The following is a 20,987-nucleotide window of genomic DNA, read 5'->3' as shown; positions in this document are numbered from 1 at the left end:
CCACAAACCCAAAATCTTTCCATAACTTCACACATGCACACGGAACGGAAAATTTAAAAGTTAGAGATCACTGGACTAGATCATCAGAGACCTGAGATGTGGGCACAGGGACATGGAGTGTCACCGCACTGTCAGCTAACTGAACTTTATGGCAAACAGCGCCACTAGAGTCACAGGGATTACACAGGTCTCACTCGGCAGGAAGACCTAAGAATCTGGACAAGTGTGTGTGGCTACACCCTGGTCATCCACTTTGCCCAGGGACTTTGCAAACACTGACAAAGTGTAGAGGACTCACTCAGGCACTGCGTGTAGTCCTGGCCCTGAGGGAATCTAACAGGGAAGAGCTGGAGAGGACACTGATTATTCAAGCACTGAGTAGGCCATTTGGGCCCAGTGGACCCGTGCCCTGCAAGTGTGAGAGAGCAAGGGAGGCACAGGGACTGCTACATGGACAGCTGCTGAGGGACCCCACCTAGCCCCAAAGCAAACCCTAACAAGCTTCCCAATCTGGAATGAGACTGTGCTGCTCAACTAAAAATTAGCGAGGTCAGGAATCGTTTTTAAAAAGCTAACTACAAAGCTTGGTGGTGGCTCTCCTGTGTTATTCCAGCACTCGGAGGCTGAGGCCGGAGGATCATTGTGAGTTTGAGACCAGCCTAAGCTACGAAGAGAGTTCAAGGCCAGCCTGAATTGCATAGAGAGACCCTGTCTCAAAAAAGACAAAAAAAAAAAAAAAAAAAAGATAACTACAGAACCCCAAGTCCTGAAAACGAGAAACTGCCTCCTAAGGAAGCCTCAAGTCAGGAAAGTAATCATAATGGACAATAGAAAGTTATTAGAACATAAAAGTACAGTGCACCCAAACTGGTGGGATGTTCCGGGTGACAGCAATGCTGTAAGAAAAGTTTATGGCCTCCAGTGTTTATATCATAAAGTAAGAGAAGTTGAAATTAAAGACCAAAACATTCTGCTTGGAAGCAACTCCAAAAAAGCAAAGGAAGGAAATTATAAAGATAAGAGTGGAAATTAACGAGACAGAAAAAAAATGCCATGGAAAGGACCAACGCAGCCAAATAGTGGTCATTTTAAAAGGTGTTAAGTTGGTACAACTCTGAGATTAAAGCAGGGAATGCCAGCTGTGGGGGCGCATGCCTGGGATCCCAGCACTCTGTGGGGCCAAGGCAGGAGGGTCACAAGTTCGAGCCCAGCCTGGGTTACATAGAAACTTAACAAGTGCCTGTCTCAAAAAACAAAGGGAGAAGGGCAAGTAAGCAACACTAAGGACGACGTGTGGGCTTGGCCACAGATGCAGTGAGCAGGAGTGTCCTCAGTCAAGGACACTCACACATGCATGTCTGAAGATGACACGGTCCCGGAAAATGACACGTGCCTGAAAGTGACTCAGAGAGTCCTGTACCTGTTAATAAAAATCAGCAAAGCATCAGGCCCAGGGAACCTCCCATTTGAGTAGAGAGAATTCAAACATTACTCACAGCTGTAGAGAAAAAAGGGAAAGCTCTCTAACTCATTTAAGAGGCTAGAGAAGTGACAATATATATCTGACAGTCTCATGAAGCTACAAACTCCCTAATAAGAATCACAATTAAGGGGCTGGGAATTTAGCTCAATGGCCTAAGCGCTTGCCCGGCAAGTCTGAGGTCATGAGTTCAATCCCTGGTTCCACCAAAAAAAGAAATCACAGTTCAAGCCTGGTGTGATGGTGCATGTCTGTAATCCCAGCACTCCAAGAGGCTGAGGCAGGAAGATCTCATGTTTGAGTCTAACCTGGACAATTTAGCAACTTGGCGAGACCCTGTCTCAAAATAAAAAAGAAACAAAGGGCTGGAGATGTAGCTCAGAGCAAAGGGCCTGTTCTGGGTTCCAACTCAGTACTGCAAAACAAACAAAACAACTCTAACTCCCGCCCCCCAAAAAGAAGCAAAGGCCACGGAGCACAGTATTAAAGAGTTCTACACAAGGTCCAATTGGGTTTAAGACGTGTGAGGCTGGTTCATATTTAAAACCAGGGCTGGCTTTAGCCCAGCGGTTCCTTTGAGTCTGGCTTCCCAACCGCCCGGCCGATTGGTCCGGTGGTTCGAGACACGCGGGCACTCTCCAGTCCTTTAAAAAAAAAAAAAAAATATTTAAAACCATTCATCATGCTCGTGATCAAAAACTTGGGCCCCCTCCCCCCCCCCCAGGATCTCTTAGCTGCCAAGGAAGCATGATGTAGCACTCACTTTTCCCTCCCAGTGAGAGTGCAGGGAGAGTCCACATTAGGCAGGGAAGCATACCAGGCAGGAGTAGCTAACATGGCAGTGGCTGGCCTGGTCTCTCTGTCCCGGTACGACATGGAACAGAAAGCTTCTGTGTGGGATGCTTGAAGACAGGGAAACCAGCTTCACATTGCCAGCCTGGGGAGGTGGGTGGTGTGAACACCAGCTGTGAACCTGGCTTCTGGTGTGGACCCAGGAGGACATAGGCAGGTTCTGAGCTATCACCTGCATAGAAGGCAACCAGCCCCACCCCATCCCTGTGAGCCTGGCTCCCAGCAGCCGGAGCAACCCTGCCCTGGCTGCTCGGAGCAGCCCTGCAGGTGTCTGCTTAGGTCCCTACACAGCTGCATTCTGCGCCATGTCTGCATGTCACACTGTGGCCTTGTGGTGCCCTGTGGCCTTGTGGTGCCCTGTGCCACTGGTCTCAGGGCCACTAGTGCCTGGCGTCTCCTTCCATGAGAGTTGCTATGACTTCAGTGTGCGCTGAGTGTGCCCGACATTCTGACTGGCCCAGTGTGGCCATGCTGATGTGGGGGACCCAGAGCCAGGGCCAGAAGTGGTTGGTACCTGGGGTGCCACCCTCAGAAGGGGCCCGTCAGTTTCTGTGAGAGCAGGTAGACATCAAAAGAGCAAGGTGCCCTGATTCTACGAGGCGGCATCTACTGCACACCCTCCCATGAGGTCTGGCTGCCACTGGCAATTCTGGACACTCCTGCTCTGCAAGCTCAGGACAGCAGTGTCCCTACCCAGTACCCACCACAGGCACTTCATCACAGCAACAGAAGACACACATGTTTTGAGAACCCACTCCAAGAGCTGGGCACCGACTCCTGGGCTGCTCCGGTGCAGTCAATGAGTCACCTCAAGACACACAAGTGTAGGAGAGTTGTGAGACAGATGGCAGCAAAGAACTGACTTTATAGCATCACTGGGACCAAGAGGCAGGTCTCACCCCTCCAGGGGAAGGCCAATCCTGGACAGATTCTGCTCAGCCCTTCTGTGCATGCGAAGCCCCAGAAGCCACCAGGACTGGGTGCTCTGGCCTTGCCCTCAGCTTCCCTCCATACATACTTTTGGAAATGGTTGCTTGATCTTAGTATACTTAGCTTGCCAAAAGTGCAAGCTGAAAATTTCCTGGGTCACCCAGGCCTGGGCCTTGTTGTTTGAGAGCTCTTCCCTCAGCGAACCTTCAGTTCTCCAGGCCACTTAGGCAAGTGACATGGAGAAGCAGGCTGCACCCCACAGAGTCCAGGCCTTGGCGATGAGGTCAGCTCTCCCCTTTCCCCATGGCCAGGAGCAGCACCCTGTACAGCAACAGCCCACACAGGAGCAGCTGGCCACATATGGTGGGTCAGTGATCCATCCCTCACGGGGAGTGCTTCTTTTCCTTTTCCTTGTGTGTCTGTCAGTAACACTCACCATGAAAGACACAGAGGATGAAATCCAAGTGAGCCTTCATTTACCACAGACCCTAGCTCACCTCCGGAGTCTGCTAAGTGAACACGTGGCCCAAGGGAAACTGAGCCAGGCAAAGGGGGCTGACAGCAACTTCCCTCATCAAGAATGTTCTCTGCAAAAAATTCCTGGAGAGCCCTGAGGGATGTGAGCTCACAGGTGCCGCTGAGAGCAGCCACTCATCTGTGCAGAGGGCCAGCATGGCCAGCAAGAGCAGGTCAGGGTACAGGCAAAGCCCCCATTTTGCAGAAGCACACAAGCAGAGCACTCAGGACCCCCTCCATGGCCACAGATTTGCATCATGGACTCGTGTACCACCTGGTAACACCTCTCATCGGGGACACTAGGGACCCTGTGCCGGTGAGGACCTTCACATCAGCAGGTCTCAGCTCTCAGGCCTGCCTACTTCCTGCTTGTGCTGACTCTGCTCCTCTTTCCTGACTCCTCACATTTCCATCCACCACCTGTCTGCAGCCATCTGGGAAGAATGTCCCTGTCTCTACCCAGTGCTCCACCTGAAGCCACTGCCTCCTGTCCAGCCCCCATGACGGCAGGGCCTGCCCAGAACTGGGTCTGCGTCACTTCCCCAGTGCTGTATGGCACCCAGGAGTGGCGGCTATGTGAGTCCTCGCCCATTGCTCACAGAGCTGGCACAGGTGTGGGTGGCTCTGCTCTCAGGGCCGGAGGAAAGAACCTGCCTCTTCCTGGTGCCCACAGGTTTCGGCAGAGCCCGGGCTCTGCAACTGGGCTGAGGGCCTGTCTCCTGATGTGTGACCTCCTCCATGTTCTCAGACCCAGGGTGGTACCATGGCTGAAGCTGAGTCCTCTGTGATGTTGCCTTCTGCTCCAGCACTGCGGGACCCCAGCATCCCTGAGCTACAGAAAAAGAGAGCTTCTCTGCTTCATGTCAGTGATCAGATTGTCTGGGCCATAGACCCGGATCGCATCTTCATGTGTAAATCCTTCTGGTGGGGATCAGGGGCTGAGTTGGGACCATGCAAGACTTGCTGGTGCCCCCCATGCTGAGGTGACTGGAGGCTGCCCCACCCAGTTCTGCTGAGGAACAGCCCAAGTTGTCCCTGTCCTCCAAGGTTCAGAGGTGGCCCTGGATTGTCACAGAGCTGCCGTGGTCCTCAAAGGCCCACACATCAGAGGCCCAGCTTTCAGGGTGACTATGCAGGTGGCGTCTTTAAGGATTGGGGCCTAGGGAGGTCCTGATGTCCATGGGCCATGTCCTCAAGGGGGTTCAAGGGGCTCTGATCATTCTCCCTGCTGCTCCCTGACCCTAACCTTCACTCCTGCTGTAAAATGACCAGAGACCATGTGAGCTTGAACTTTGACCTTCTCAAGCCATGACCAAAGTAAACCTGTTTTCTTCGCAAGCATCCTGCCTTGGGTAAGTCTTTGTAGCATCCAAAAGCTGAGGAAGACAGTGTCCTTGTAAGAGAGTCGCAGGGCTCAGGGCAGAGGGCCGGGAACGTGGGTGCCTCCGGAGGTGGAGGGTGGTGTTTCCCTGAAACCTCTGGTAGGAGCCAGTGCTTCAGCTTGAGATGGATTTAATTAAGTCCCTGCTGTCTGAAGACTCCACGGCTGGAGCAGTACCTAGTCCAGAATTGGGGTGCAGGGCTGGCTTTGGCCTCCACTGATCCCACCATCGCCATGACCCCATTCCTGTCCTCAAACGTTGCCCAGCACAGCCACTTCCATGCCAGGCAGTGTGGTCCCTACAGCATGCTGTCACACATCACTCAGAGAGACCTCAGGCCGGTGTCCTCTCCAGAAGTACCTGCAGTGGCCAGGTCATTTGACAGAGGCCCTCAGCACTGTGAGCTCCCCACGTGAGCACAAGGTGGGGTGTGCAGGTCAGGGCGTGAGGCCAAACGCCCAGCAGTGCACGTGGGTTGCACATCAGGCCACATCTGAGGCTCCCATGGTGGTCTGGGAAGTCAGCTGCTGCTAGTGGTGCCAGCTGGACGACCCCCCAAATCTGGGTGAGGGGAGTGGAAAGCTTTACTCACCTGCTGGGGTATGGCTGAGGCCTCCTGCATGCCAGGTGGATCCAAGATCCAGGTATCGAAGGGCACCTGGGCCTGTGGCATCCAGGCAGGCTCTCAGGTGGTGGGAAGTGGATGAGATCACTGCACAGGGCTCCATGCACCTTCAGCAGGCAGTAGGCCTGGGAATCTATGGGCAAGGTCTATCTCAGCACAGGGAAGGGGAGGGGAGCTGGGGTGTGAGGAGGCTGCCTACCCCCCAGCACCTGGTCCCAGTCAGAGAACTGCTCAGCCTCAGGGGCTGCTCGGTACCTGCTGCACCAGGAGGCTCAGGTCTATGGGCTCCTGGCTCTTCCCACCACTGGGGCTGCCCCTTGCATCTGCCACATTTTCCAAGACAGCCTGTTTATTGCCCCCACGCTGTCAGTGCAGGGAAGAGGAACACAGGGACAATGGGGGCCTTCGCCTTGAACCTGAACCCCTGAGGGGACAGTGAGCTCAGAGGCCTGCACCTGGCAGCAGCACTGCTCCTTAGGGGACACTCAGGTTCAGTCCTTGCGCAGCACCCTGGAACCCAGCTGATGAACTGTGGCTAGGGAGGAGACCTAGAGCAAGTTTTAGATGCAAGGAGCCCCTAGTTGGCTGGAGAGTGACCCCTACTCAGACAAGATGCCCACCCAGGAATCCTTGGGGACCCTCAGAGGCAGCCCCATCCACATTGGCACTGACCCACCAGTGTGTGGTCAGCAGGTCCAGGCTGCCCTGAACCTGCTCCTCTACATGGGCAGTGCAGGGCAGGCGGTACCCAGGCTCCACGATCTCCTGCCATCCCATAACTTGTGGCCAAATGGGCCTATGAGCAATGGGGACACAGATGGCCAGGCTCCTTCTCTCTGCCCCAGGCCTCACTCACCCATCTTGGTGATAGAGGGGTCTGAGAGCAGCTGGGACAGCAGCCAGAAGGTCTTCACCCCCAGGTTCCAAGCATGGGCAGGTCCAGCAGGAACATGCTGCCCTCCTCTGCCACCTGGATTGATGCTCAGGACTGGCCTGCTGAGGTGATCTCCACTACATGTCCAGGCTGACCATGCAGCCAGGCTGTGGACAGAGTGAGGCAGGCATGATGGGAACTTGCCATGAGCACCTGGCCCACTCTGGGCCCGAGCTCCATGCATCTTCAGGAGAGGAGAGAGCTCATCTGTCCCTTTGCAGGCTGGCTGTGCCCCTCAGCGCCTCTTGTCATCTGCTCAGCCTGCTCCTGCTTGCCCTGCACCCACCTCAATCTGTGGAGCTGCTGTCATGGATCCTTGGGGCATCACCTGCTCTGGATATTGAGCTGGCTGAATTTTATGGCTACTTCCAGACAGTAAGAGGCCCAGAGTGCACTGGGGGGCTGTGGCAGGGTCACTGTGAGTGGCCATCATCTACAAGAGCTGCTCCTGCCACCAGGGGTTCTCCCCCACCAGGCCCTGCAGACTGCAGAGTCCTTAGAGTGGGAATGTCGAGCCCGGCTTGGTGGCTGAGGCTGAGGCTGAGGACTGGGCTGTCTGCTGTGCATCCCCCACCAACTTGTTCTCTGTTTCAGGTCCTGGACCTGAGGTCACATCCACTTTTTGGGACCCTAGCCTGGCTCCTGCTCCTCTGTGCTGTGGACCCACACAAGCTCCTCTCTCCCATCATCTGCGCTTGGGGAAGAGAGAGGATGGGCACTCAGCCCCCAGCCCTGATCAGGGATTTCCAAGAAACCTTGGCCTCACAGCCGACTGTCCCTGACCAGTGTCCTGTGCCCTGTGTCAGGAAGTGTGGGCCAAGCCGGGCGGGTGGGGCAGGGCTGCTTGGGGCCTCACTCTAGCCATCCCAGTGCTGTGAGGTCTCAGGCTGGCTTGCATGGCCCCCAGGACTTGGGGCTCCTTGCCCACGTGACCTCTGGCCCCTGTGACCTGAGTGTCCCTGAGGAGCCCTGCTGCCCCCAGAGCCTTCTGTCCAGACAGCTTCAGTACCCCCGGTAGCCTGAGGTGTCTGCATCCCCCTGGGCCGCAGTTCTCACGTGGACGACAATATGTGGAAACTCCTCCACATTCTTCAGGATGTCCGCTGCCCTTCCGGCCGGCTCGACCTTGGCACCCAGGGGGACTGGCCTTCCGGACCGCACCCCAGGCGTGTGCGTGCCTCTCCGGTGACTCACACTGCCTCCCCCCATCAGCGCCACCGGCCCAGTGCCACCCTCTGCCGCCTAGCCACGTCCTGCACAGGACGCAGGGTCAGAGGACGGCTTTGTGGCCAGGGTGCAGCACAGCCCCTGACACCTGTGTGCACGTGCTACACCAGCCCTGAGCCGTGGCCTTGGAGGCCCTGCTCAGGGAGGCCAGGCACCTGCAGGCCACCAAGGACCCAGCCCCACTGGACCCAGCGGTTTCCCAAGGCCTGGGGGAAAGAGGGGCCGCTGCTCACCTTGCATGGTGTCTGCCTAGGAAACAGGCAGCACAGCCCCTGGCAACCCAGCTCTGCCTGCCAGGCCACGTGGCCTCCCTCTGGCAGCACGTGGACACTGGCAGCTCAGCCACCCATGAAACTGGCAGAGCTCAGCATGTGCCAGCGGGGGTCCCTAGGGTATGGCACAGGCAGCACAGGGTGGCCGGGTGCTGCTGGTGACAGCATTGGACACAGGGCTGACAGAGGTCAGGGCTCAGTGCTGGCCGGGGGCTCAGGGTTGTGCAACACAGAACGGGCCAGGCATTCAGGTAGCTTCGTGCCCCCTGCCTGCCTGCTCTGCCTGCTGCCAACCACGGGTGCAGGCCCGGCCTCCCTGCCTCCTCACCACCAGCCGAGACCCTGGGCCGGGAGGAACAGTGGCTGTGTTGCCTGGGCCCCACTGTGGGTGACAGGGCAGCACAGGGCTAGGCCTCCGTGCGTGTCTTCTGCCCTCTGGGCAGGATGGAAGCTCACTGCCAGGTCCCAAGCTTAAGCACACACAAGACCACACACGATGCCTGTGCTGCCTTCCAGGGCCTGTGGGCGCCAGAGGCTGGAACCCTGTTCAGTTATCACTGTTCTGGGTCCTGTCAGGGTTGGGGTCCTCACAGAGCCACCTACCAGGGGGCCCTGATGCAGGAGAGGAGGGGGAGGAAGGAGGGAAAGAGAAGAGAAGGGGGAAGGCAGGGGAAAAGAAGGAGGGGGAGAGAGGAGAACTGGGAGAGGAGGGGAAAGAGGAAAGGGAAGGGGCAAGGAAGGGGAGGAGGAGGAGGAGAAGGGGAGGGGAAGGAGAAGGCACGGAGGAGAGGGAGGAAAAGGGCAAAGGGTGGGGAAGGGGAGGGGGAGAGGGGGGAAAAGGGAGGGGAGGGGAACGATGACCATAAGGAGGAGGGGAAGGAGAAGGAAGCCGGGAGGGTTAGGGTTGACCCTAGGGGAAGGGAGGGGAGGGGAGGGAAGGAGGAGTGGGGAAGGGAGGGGAGAGGAGAAGGGTGGAAGAGGGGGAGGGGCAAAGAGAAGGAGCAAATCACAGTCAGAGCCTTCCCAGCCTCCTCTGGCAGCCGACTCCTGTGGGGGTCCAGTGGTTGGGCCTCTCCTCCCCTGGTGCTCACCACGGCCACACTACACTTCTGCTGCATTCACAGGACCTGCCAGCTGAGTGCTTCTGGGGCTCAGTCTCTCCAGGCTGAGGGGTCACCCTGGGGTGATGTCCAGTTTGTCACACCCTCTTTGAAGTTAATATGCATTAAGGCCTTTACCCACAGCCACATCACATGCGTCACATGCGTGTGGGGTTCTAAGTGACTCCCCAGCCTGAAGAGGAGAACAGCACCCCCACCAGGCTGCACTGAGAGGCTGGCCCTGTGTCCGGGTTAGCCTGGCCTCACACTCCTGTCGACTGTATCTCGTGGTGGTGTCCTATCAGGGCTGCTGGTTGGACCCACACACCCTGCACTTACAACAGCTCCGCTTGCAGGCATGGCCACCACTAAGATACACTTCCTGCCCTCTGTCCCCACGGTTGGGGGCACACACTGGTAAGCTGTTGGTTTGTCCCCTTCCCCACCTCATATCCCTGTGGCTATGAGGCCTGGTTCCCCTCCTAGCATGGTGTGGACCCAGCTCGCCTCTCGCATGGCCACCCCATGGCCCCCTTTCCAGCCTGTCCCAAAGCAAATCTGCTAAAGGCACCCTGGAAATGAAGACAAAGCTCAAAGCCGTGATTCTGGGTGAACACCAGAACTGAAGCCAAGGCCACTCCTGGCTCTCTGGGGTTCTGAGGGTCTCACTCCTGCACTGTGCTGTTTCATGATTCTGCGCCTCCATCTCCGGCCTGCATCCTCCACCCCACCCTGCACGGGCACAGCTCTGGACTCCTCTTCCTCTCCTGCTGCGCCCTGCTTGCTCCCCAGAGGTTGTTGTCCTCTGAATGCTGCACCTTCCTGATAGACTCTAATCTCTGAAACCTTTCCTAATTTTCCTTTTCTTTGCTTTATTTCTTTTACATCACTTTTTGGAAGACACCTGCAGACTGACTGCCCAAACCCTCACTGAGCTCTTCATTTTTCAGCCACACTTTTTATCTTCTGGCTGTGTTCCTGGGCCTGAGCTCAGGTGTGGTTGTTGTCCCCACGTTGCAGACACTGTTCACAACTCTGGCAGTGCACTTTTCCTCTGCTCCTGAGCCTCGGTTTGAGTGGGTCTGTGTGCTGTGCACACGCTGGCACACCGCACAGGCTGAGGTATTGGAGGGGCAAACTTGTGTGCTACAGCCAGGAGCCGGGTCAGATGCAGCTGCTGGAGGCAGGCAGAGCCTGGCCTCAGTGGGTGCCTACTGTGGCCTGAGGTGGGGACCCTGGAGGCTCAGGTGGCAGAAGGGCGCAGGCTCCAAGAGGTGGAGGCTAAGGGAGGCGACCATGGGCTTTGTCCTCACGAAGGATGAGTGAGCTCTTTGGGGTGGCAATGCTCCTGACAGAGGCCACGAGCAGCCAGGCATTCAGTGTCTTCTATGCTGGGCAGTGAGGCACCAAACCTGACCAATGGGTGCTGGATCGTGAATTTTCGGCCCCCACAATTGTGAGCTCAATAGAACTAAAGTATCCAGCTCTGAGTATTTTGTGATAGGAACAGAAAACAGATGTTCACAGCCTCTGTGCTGTCCTCTGCTATGCTGGGACACCTGTTCCTCAGAAAAGCCCCTGAGAGCCCGTTTTCAGCCCACTGCACTGAGGACTCCGTATTCCCAGCCCTCCAGGCTCTGCGGCTGGTATGCAGGCACTCAGGGTCTGCAGTCTCTGCCCAGCCATCCGCTTGTGGTCTCCAGGTCCTTTCTTAGAGACTCTCCCTCATTTTAAAGCAGAGAGGCCACGAGTTCCCATGCTCATCTGCCACTTGAAGTTATAAACTGTTCACTGAGGCCTGGCTGACCTGTGGTACAAAACCCAAGGTGCCTGCGCTCCTGAGAACCTGCCTGCTGAGAACATCAGTGTAGAACACTCCAGCTCTCAAAAGCCATCTGCAGGTCCCCAGCTGAGGTACCTGCTCCCAGCTTCCGTGGCCAGTGCTGATGCGCCACTGTAGGGGGTCAGGGGGACCACACGGCAGTGGCCTCAGCCTGGTTCCTTTCCCGTGGCATCCCCGCAGCTGCGTGCTCCCTTTGTGTGCTGGGCCTGAGGGTCCCGCCTCATCCCTCTTGGCTGTGCTGTGTGGCTGTTCCAGCTCGGGCGACTGAGGAGGAAGTTGCATGAATGCTGTTGTTCTGTGGACAACAGTCCCATTTCTCTTGAGCAAATGTGGGTCAAGAGTGACAGGGACTCTAGCTTGGGGTTAGATACCACTTGTGAACAGTTGCCCCCAGGCTCGCTCCCCTCAAGCAGTGTGAGTCCAGTCCGAGCCAACTCCCTTGAGTCAGCCTGGCATGCTGGCTGGACAGGAACAGGTGACCTTCCTTGGTGGTTTAGTGGGTGTCTCTCTGATGACTGACACTGAGTAGCCATCAGTTTGCTTGGGGGATGTGGCCCCAGTCCTGCTCCCAGAAAGACTGGCTCTTCTGTTGTATACTTGCGTTGTGGGTCTCGTGCGAGTGCTTTGGTGCATTGCACATGGATGGACTCAGAGAGGTGTTCAGCCAGTAGCCACCTGGTCTGGAAGTGGCCTTATTGCTCTCACTGAAGTGCTTTGTTGCACAGAAGTCATTGACTTAAGGCAAACTGGCCAGTCTCTTCCATTAAACCTAGTGATTTGCATATCGATTGAGGAATCTTCGTTGTAAACATCAAGAAATACAACTGGTTCATATAAACTTACCTCACAACTCGAGCTCTTGCTGAGTTTACTTGCTAATTTGAAGTTTTCTGTAGGTTTTTCCCACACACAAATCTAACTGGAAAAGGTGACAATTGCTCTCCATGCCCAACCCACATGACCTGCATTTCTCCAACCTGCCTTGCCAGACTGGGACCCTGTGCACTGTTGAATCGGAGGCAACAGCTGCCCTGTTCTCTTCCTCCAAGTCAGAGGGAGAGAGCTTCAATTTCACCACTCAATACGGTGCTTCCCTTGGTGGACACCATCAAAGGATGGCATGTGTGCATGTGGGATGTTAGGTGAGTCCTGTCATTGCGCACCATTACATGTGCAGACAATGCTAATACAATGCAGTGCTCTAGAGTAGCAGGCCCAAGCTCACCCTCCCAAACACCTCAGAAACAGAACTGAAGATGCCTCTGTCTCCAGACCAGGGGCAGCATGGTGTGAGTCAGTGATCCCCAAGACAGGAAAGAGCATAGAGGCCCTGTACTCCAGCATGTGGTGTGCAAGACCGAGCCCCAAATGCCAGGCCAGTGAGGGCCTGGAAATCCACCTGGGCCTTGGCCAGCATGGGGGCATGAGGAGCTGCCCAGTGCTGAGGAAGGGACTACCGGAGATAAGAGGGCAGCGTTACCAAGCCTCATGAGATGCCAGTGCTATTTTCCCAAAGCTCAAGTTTTAAAACCATCATGATTTTCAGGGCGCTGACTGTGACACCAAGGAGGTCCTCGCTGAAAATACAGCACATGGCTGCTCCAATTCAATGCTGCCCTGGTCTCTGCAGGCAAAGCCAGAAGGAAGTGCAAGAAGGCTGTGCTCCCTGGGCACCAGCACACGCGACAAAGCTTGGAGTCCGGGGAAGCTGGTGGTCAGAGCCTCAGTGCCTGTCACCTGGGCGAGGCCTGCAGCACATGAGAGGGAGGACAGGGCCACAACTTGGAGAAACCCAGGCTACAGAGTTGCATAAATCAGGGGTCATCGCACCAGGAGAGTCACAGATCAGTGAAACAGGGTGGGGGGGGGCGCGGTAAGAGAGGGGACAGCAGAGTGCAGGAGGGAAAAGTGGGACTATCAAGAGCAACTTCAAGCCAGGAAGCATGACACTTAGAGTGAACGGCCCTGCTCAGCAAAACACGAACCACCAAGGCTCAGAAAGAAATCAGTAAGCTGGATAGCTGCGTGGTCAGGAAATCGGGTCTGTAATTACAGCAACACCAGTTCGAGGCAATCTCTTTCAGAAAACTGAGAAGCAAGGAGTATTCCCAAACTCATTTTAGGAAGCAAGCAGTACTCAAGGGCCCCCTCCCAAATAAGCATTATAAGAAGAGAGTATGACAGAACTCGCGATACACATCTCAGGAGTGATGGCCAATTCAGTGTTACAAACCTTAGGTAGTATAATTCACCACATCAATAGTCTGAAATGGAAAACTGTAAGATCTTAATAGCTGCAGAAAAAACACTTTTAAAATCTAACATCCACTCCTGATCAAAATTTTCAACGAAGAATTGCCAGAGATGTAGCTCAGCAGCATAAGCGCCTGCCTGGCAAGCATGAGGCTGCCAGTTCCATCCCCCATACAAAAACATTTTTTTTTCAACAAAGTATCCAAGAAGAGAACTTCTATAATTTGGTGAAGGTCCTCTTCCCAAACTACAGGTAACACAGAGTTCAACAATGAAAGATGGAAGCTTGATCCCAAGACCGGAGACCAGACGCCGATGCCTACTCTGCCCACTTACAGTCTATGTTGTAATGAATGTTCTAGAAGGACCGAAAAAACAAAACTGCCTTTACTTGCAGATAACATGATAATTTTCATTGAAAATCCTATGGAATATTCAAAATAGCTACAAAACCTGGAGAGTTTAGCAAAGTTATGGGATACAAGGATTGATACAGAAATCAACTGCATTTTTATACACTAGCACCAAATGGCTAGAAACTGAAATCTGAAAACATCACTTACAACATCAGATATAAAACATTTACGGATAAGCTTGACAAGCAATGTAGAAGCCTTATTAAAAATTGTTGAGGGTTGGCCAGAGATACAGCTCAGTGGCCCAAGCATCAGTCTGGCAAGTACCATGTCCTGAGTTCAATTCTCAGTACAAAAAATTGCTGAGGGCAATTGAAGACCTCAGTACATGGAGAGAGAGGCCCCATTTATGGTTTAGAACACTAAATTCTCCCCACAGTCATCTTTAATTTCAATCCCAATAGACTTTTTTAAGGTCAAAATTAGCAATTTGATTTGAATATTCACATCAAAATGTAAAGAGTTGAAAATAACCAAAAGGAAAGAAAGAGAGAGAGAGAGAAAGGAAGAAAGAAAGAAGAAAAAAGGAAGAAAGAAAGAGAAAGAGAAAGAACAGGGCTGGAGAGTCAACAGCACCTGAGTTGGGTACTTCCTGTGAGGTTACAAGGATCCAGAAGGCAGACAGATGGACAGAGCAGGCAGGGCTGTCCAAGCTGGACCCATCTGCACAGAAAACTGATGTTTACAAAGGTACAAACGTACTTCTGTGGAAAGATAAACAGATAGTTCCAATAAGACCACATGTTAGCCAGTAAAGAGCATGGATCCTTACCTCAAACCTTATATGAATGCCATCTAGAAACAGACTATTGACCTAAACGAAAATCATAAAATCATAAAACTTCTAGAAGTCAGAACAGGAGATGTTTGTGCTCATGACTTTGGCAAAGATTTTTCAGCTACAACACTTAAAGATGATCCACATCATTTTAAAAAATTAATAAATCAGAGTTTGACTAATTAAGAAGTTTTACTTGTTGAAAGACACTGTTAAGAGAATGAAAAGAAAGCCAAATAATACATAAGACTAAGAATATGTGTGTGCACACACGTGCATGTGTATGCATGTATATGTTTTGTTTTGAGACAGAGTCTTGCAACGGTGCCCAGGCTGGCCTCAGACTCAGTATCCTGCTGCTGCAGTCTCCTGAGTGCTGAAATTATAGGTGTGTACCACCAGGCCTGGCCAAAATATATTTTTAAAAATCTCAGAACTCGGGGCTGGGGATTTAGTTCAGTGGCATAAGTACTTGCCTTGCAAGCAGGCGGTCATGAGTTCAATCCCCAGTACCGATAAAAATGAAAAAGACAAAAAAAAAAATCTCAGAACTCCATAATATGAAAACAAATGCATCTAAAATGTGCAAAGATTGAATAGCTACCAAACAAGGAAAAGAAAAATAGGCTCAGTATCATTCATCATTAGGAAAATGCAAATCAAAACCAGAATGTGATATCACCACATCCCTGGGGGAGCAGCTGAGATGACACACCAAGTCTCACACGGAGGTGGCACAAGTGAAATTCAAAAGAGCTGATGATTTCTTTAAAAAACTAATCATACACTAAAGGGCCAGGAATATAGCTCAGTGGCATAAGTGCCTGCCTGGAAAATGCAAGGTCGTGAGTTCAGTTCCTGGTATCGCCCCCTAAAATGAAATAAATAAATAAATGAACATACATTAACCACAGGACTCCAACTCTGCCTCCTGGGCAGCCTGCAGCCTGTACCTGAGGCCTGCAGCCTCCTGAGTGATGGCTCCGATGTGGAAGTCACCCACTGCATATCAGCTGGTGAAGGATGATGAGCAAACTGTCACCTCCATGGTGGTGTGGGAAGCAGACACACAGCAATCTTGGGAGAAGAGGCCATCCCTCACCATTCCACCTACATGGTGTGTTAGGGTATGAAAAAGGTCTAGCAGTACAGACCGGGCATGGGGACAGAGGCACACAGTGACAGGTGAGCTGGGTTGGAGGTCTCAGGACCCGAGGGACATGGTAATGGCCCTGATGGATACACATGCTGGAGGCAGTAAAAATGCTACACTGCAAATGTGCAGTTTTGAAGGGCTAGGGGTTTAGCTCAGCAGCATAAGCACCTGCCTGCAAGCATGAAGTTGTGAGTTCAATCCCTGGGACCTAAACAAAACAAAACAAAAACAAATATGTGGTTTGGAATGTATTTATTATATTTCAAAATAAAACTAAAAAATAATATTTCCTGTTGTATGTGTTTTTTAAAGTAACACTTTTGATTAGATTAAGGAAGATGCCCTTTGTAGTTTTCTGATACTTTTTAATCATAATAAAGTTTGAAGATTTGTTTTGTTTTTGTTTTTGAGACAGTGCCTCAGTATGCAGTAATTCAGGCCAACTTTGAATTCACTAAGGAGCCCAGACTGGTCTTAAACTCATTATGCAGCCCAGCCTGGTCTCAAACTCCCAGTGATCCTCCTGCCTCATCCTCCCAAATGCTGAGATTATAGGCGTGAGCCACCACACCTGAGTTTTATGAGGTTTGAGTTTTACAAATCTGTTTTATACACTGGAATGACTGTGCAACTTTTGCTGTTTCCTCTGTTAAAGCGATGTTATAATGATCTTTGAATGTTAAATCTGTGGAATTCCTGAACTTGACCATAATGTTAACTTTCTTAACGAACAAACTTGATATTTTTAAGAGTAGTTATAGGCTCACAGGAAAACAGCAGACTGTGTGGAGTTTCCATTTACCTCGCCTCTGGCACTCACAGCTCCCAGCACCCTGAGAGCGTGCATCTGTCACAGCCAGTGAGCCACATGGATGCACTGCTGTCCCATAGTCTGTAGTCCACACAACGGTCCTCTCTCAGGGTTGTGTATACTATGGGTTGGACCTGTTCCCTGGTGTGGTTAAGCTTCACTGACTACTTGACAGGCTTGGGAGCTGCCCAGGGGTTAGTAATGCACACTTCTGGGAGTACCTGGGTGGGGCGTGGGCGTGGGGCATACAGTGTGACCTTGGGTGCCATATCTGGCCCTGGCCCTTCCTGTCCGGTGCGATTCCCTGCTCTGCTTCCTGGCTGCCATGAGATGAGCAGCTTTCCTCCTCCATGCTCTCCTGCCATGATGCTCTTACTTAGAGCAGCTAATCACGGACTGAATCCTCTAAAACCATAGATCAAATTAAACCCCTCCTCCTTTAAGTCTGCCTTTTCCAGAAGGTCACATAGCTGGAATCATGTAACATGCAGCCTTTTTTGGATCAGTTTTTTCACTTAGCTATATGTTTTTGTTTCTTCTATGCTTTTCAAGTCTTAGTAACTTATTTCCTTCTCCTTTTTCTTCTTTTTTCTTTCTTGAGACAGGATCTCGCTGTGCAGTTCAGGTTGGCCTTGAGCTCACTTTGTAGCCCAGGTTGGTCTTGAACTCGAAGTGATCCTCCTGCCTCAGCTATCTGAGTGCTGAGATAACAGGCATGAGCCACTGCTCCTGGCTTCCTTATTTTTTGAGATGGGGTCTCAATAGCCATCCTTTTGGCTTAGCATTTGGGACTACAGACATGCACTCCATACCTGCCTAAACCTCACTTCTTTTTAGTTCTTAATAATATTCCATTGTCTTTTTTTTTTTTTTTTGTCTTTTTCATTTTTACCAGGACCAGGGATCGAACTCATGACCGCACACTTGCAAGGCAGGCGCTTATATCACTGAGCTAAATCTCCAGTTCATCCATCCCTTCCCCTTCTGAAGGACATCGTGGTTGGTTTCAGGTTTTGATTAAATCATGTAAATAAAGGTGTCACAGACATCTGAGCACAAGTATCTGTGTGGACATAAGGTTCCAGCTCTGTCAAGTAAATAAATGCCAAGAAGCATGACTGCTGGACCCCATGGCAAGAGTGCGTACTGTTTTTGGGGGAGCAAGCGGCGTACCGTTTTCCATTCCCATGGCAGGGAGTGAGAGCTACACACTCACCTCCTCGCAGGACCTGATGTTTCGGTCCTGTGGATTTGGGCCATGCAACAGGAATGTGGCGGCATCTTCCTGTTGTTCGAATTTGCATTTCTCTGAATCTTATTTTCTCTGATGAAGTGACTCCCACTCATTAAATTTGGGTCGTTCCATTTTCTTACTGTTTTTTAAGAGATCTTTGTCTATTTTGAGTAATTTGCTTTCTCAGGTATGCCTTTTGCAAATATTTTCTACAAGTCTAGGTTTGTTTTCTCATTATTTTGAGGAACTCTTTCAGATGCTGGTTGGTCGATTGCTAATATTTGGTTAGCACTTCTATATCTATGTTCGTGATGTGTATTGGACTTTAATTTTCCCTTCTAATGCTCATATTTTCATAGCTGCCTTTAAGTTGGCTGAATAAAGTGCATTTTTACATGTCCCATCTCCTGTCTTCTCTAGGAGTTTATGTGAGGTTGGTTGATTCTTCCATAGGTGTTTGAAAGAATTCACCAGGGCAGCAATGGGTGGACTGCTTTCTTTGTGGGGGCAAAGTTTCAACCTGTGGATTCAGTTTACTTTACAGATGTAGAAATATTTAATGTCACTCTGTTTTTAGCATCTGTTTAAGCAAGGGGCGTCTTCCAAGAACTGGGTTTGTGATGCCTAAGCAGCCCAGCCACGTCAGGGTCTATGTTGCGTCCCCTCCACATCAGGGTCTGCAGCTCTGTACCAATGGCTCCTTTCTGTCCAGTGTTGTGATTCGGGTTTTTTGTCTTCCTCAGGAACCCCAGATGATCTTTGCTTGAATCAATTACTTCCTTGGTAGCTGCAAAATGATGATTTTTTACTTTATTACCCTCTTTTCCATTCATTAGCTAGGACAGACTGTGAGGACCGTTCCACGTCCCCAAGCATTGTTCCAGTTTGTAGTGTTAAGATTCCCAGGTCCTGTGCTCCCTGGCCTTGTCTTCATGATCAGTGTATTCACCACAGAGTCCGTGTATCCTTCTGAACCAAATGGTCTTTGGAAACCAATATCTTGAGGCAAGAGGATTACTGCAAGTTCGAGGCCAGCCTGGACTCCACAGTGAGTGCAAGGCCAGCCTGGACTTGCATAGCCAGATCCTATCTCAAAAAACAGACAACAAACAAAAAAGAAAAACAAAGATCTCACTGCAGGACGTGCTCATCGCTATGGATGTCACTGTGTCTAGGTCCTTTCAGAGACCAGCAGTGACATCATTAATTTTGCAGGTTCTGCACTTAACCCTGACACGTAGGGCCTGCCCTCTTCACACTGAGACTGGCGGTACCAACCTCCCAGCTCATCACACATTGGCCCTCCACCCTTCATTTGTGTGTTTAATGTCATGAGAATGATGACAGCCAGCTGCCCCTCACCACTCCACTCTGCCTGCTCCATACCATGGGAAGTCACAGCCACTCTTGTGAAAGGAGAATTAGTCCCATTCCAAGGACAAGGAAGCAAGGCACAGAGAGGAGGACTTCAGGGAGGACTGACCTTCCACCTCCTACTCAAACTAAGACCCAGGTGGTGTGGATGCATGTGGTGTCCTGCTCTGCTGCCTACTCACCAAGGGCAGCTCCTGCACCTTTGCAGACCACACATGCCCACCATATCACTCCAAAGCTGCCACCCTAGCCCTAACCCTGAACTCAGGAGTCCATCCAGCACCCTCTGCTGGGTCCCAGGGGGTTCACCTGGCGATGTCCCTGAGGTCAAAGCTGGGCTGGTACCAGGAGTCCATGAAGGTCAGCAGCTGTCTCTGCAGGTCAGTCTCATAGCATTTCATGAGGCTCAGCCAGTCCTGGAGCAGCAGTGGGGTACAAGGGAGCACCACTCAGGCCCCAGCCAGGACCACACTCCCCATAGGATGTGGATCCTGTGGAGCCTGCAGGCAGCTCAGGGCTCCCAGGAAAGGCGGCAGGAGTGTGGAATACCCAGCATGCTGAGCTCACCTGCTCTCAGGCCCATCCCTGGTGCTCCTGACAAAGGGCTGAAGCCCCAAGAGACTTAGCTATCACCCGTGGTACTTACTGGGTGGTGCAGACATGGGGCTGAAGCAGTCCAGCGGTGGCCCTGGGGACCCCTCCAGGGGTGTAGCGCAGGGACTGAGAGCACTGAAACCCCAGTAGGCCCCAAGGGAGCCCTGGCTATGGCACTGGGACTTGCTGCTGAGTCTTTGTACCAGCCCACAGAGCAGGCTACTCAGGGTCCAAACTGGATGGGGCACCCCCTACTGGGGGGTGCACAGTGTGCTGGGTGAGGGCTTCAGTCTGCCACCACCCTGGACACAGCCCTGCTGGTGCCCTCCTGGAGCAGGGCCAGATCCAAGCAGCCAATGGACACCCTGGGGACTTGGAGCCTGGCAAAGCCAAGGGATGCCCATGCTGGGTGAGGTACTCCAAGGATCTTTGCACCCACGCTGACCGCTGGCAGCCCCTGCACTCTCCCCCCACCAAACTGTGTCTGGAGACCTGGGCTTTATCCAAGTTCAACCTAAACGATTTACATGAGAAAGACATTTACCTTTTCAACATCCATTTCTGGCTGCAGCTTCAGCTTCGTGCCCAGCATGACTGCCTGGCGACACAAAGAGGGCGGATTAAGGCAGAGAGGGGCCCAGCACCACAGTCTCCCACCCTGTGCTTTGCCATGGCCGCTGTGGGCACAGCCCAGCCTGGACCTCCTCTGTCTCCCAGCCACAGGGAGGGGCAAGACTAATCAGGGGCAGGGGCAGGGGCAGGGGCCCACACTGTGGCACTGGGCTGCAGGGAAGGCCGAGCAGCCTTCACAGGAAGGCTCTTCTTAATGCCATCCGAGAGGCAGGACAGTGACTGCAAGTGGGCGCATGAGCAGAGGGACCCCAAACTGTGACGCAGCCTCAACGGGCCAGGGAGCTGCAGGCCGTGCCCCAGCCCCACGTGCATCCTGGCTGCTGGGCCTTCCCACTTCTGGGCAGAGTATGCTGGGCCCTGACCACCCGCACGTACCACAGGCTCACACTGCTATTAATAATTTCCATACATCGAGTTCCCATTATGAGCAAAAATAACGGAGCAGCCCAGGAGCAGCTCGGCGCCCCACCCGGTTGCTCAGAGACCAAAATAGCGGCCTGGGAAAGGCTCTGCTCAGTGTCCAGCCCGGGGACGCACATGGGGGAGCAGGGCTGGGAGCACAGGGCTGGGGGCCTCT

The 20,987-nt window shown here is 52.6% G+C and overlaps 1 long non-coding RNA gene across 1 annotated transcript; it reads right to left on the bottom strand.

The window, feature by feature from the left end:
• Positions 1-16,056: 16,056 nt before the first annotated feature.
• Positions 16,057-20,587, bottom strand: LOC134474972 (uncharacterized). The gene is made up of 3 exons (XR_010045939.1): positions 20,322-20,587; positions 19,493-19,599; positions 16,057-18,596 (listed from the first exon to the last, which is right to left on the bottom strand). It is a non-coding gene; the product is annotated as an uncharacterized LOC134474972 (long non-coding RNA).
• Positions 20,588-20,987: the final 400 nt, after the last annotated feature.

Source organism: Cavia porcellus, unplaced genomic scaffold, assembly GCF_034190915.1.
Source record: "Cavia porcellus strain 051 isolate PalLab524CR breed Dunkin Hartley unplaced genomic scaffold, mCavPor4.1 scaffold_49, whole genome shotgun sequence".
NCBI lineage: Eukaryota > Metazoa > Chordata > Mammalia > Rodentia > Caviidae > Cavia > Cavia porcellus.
This window is presented reverse-complemented; position numbering and strand designations above follow the sequence as displayed.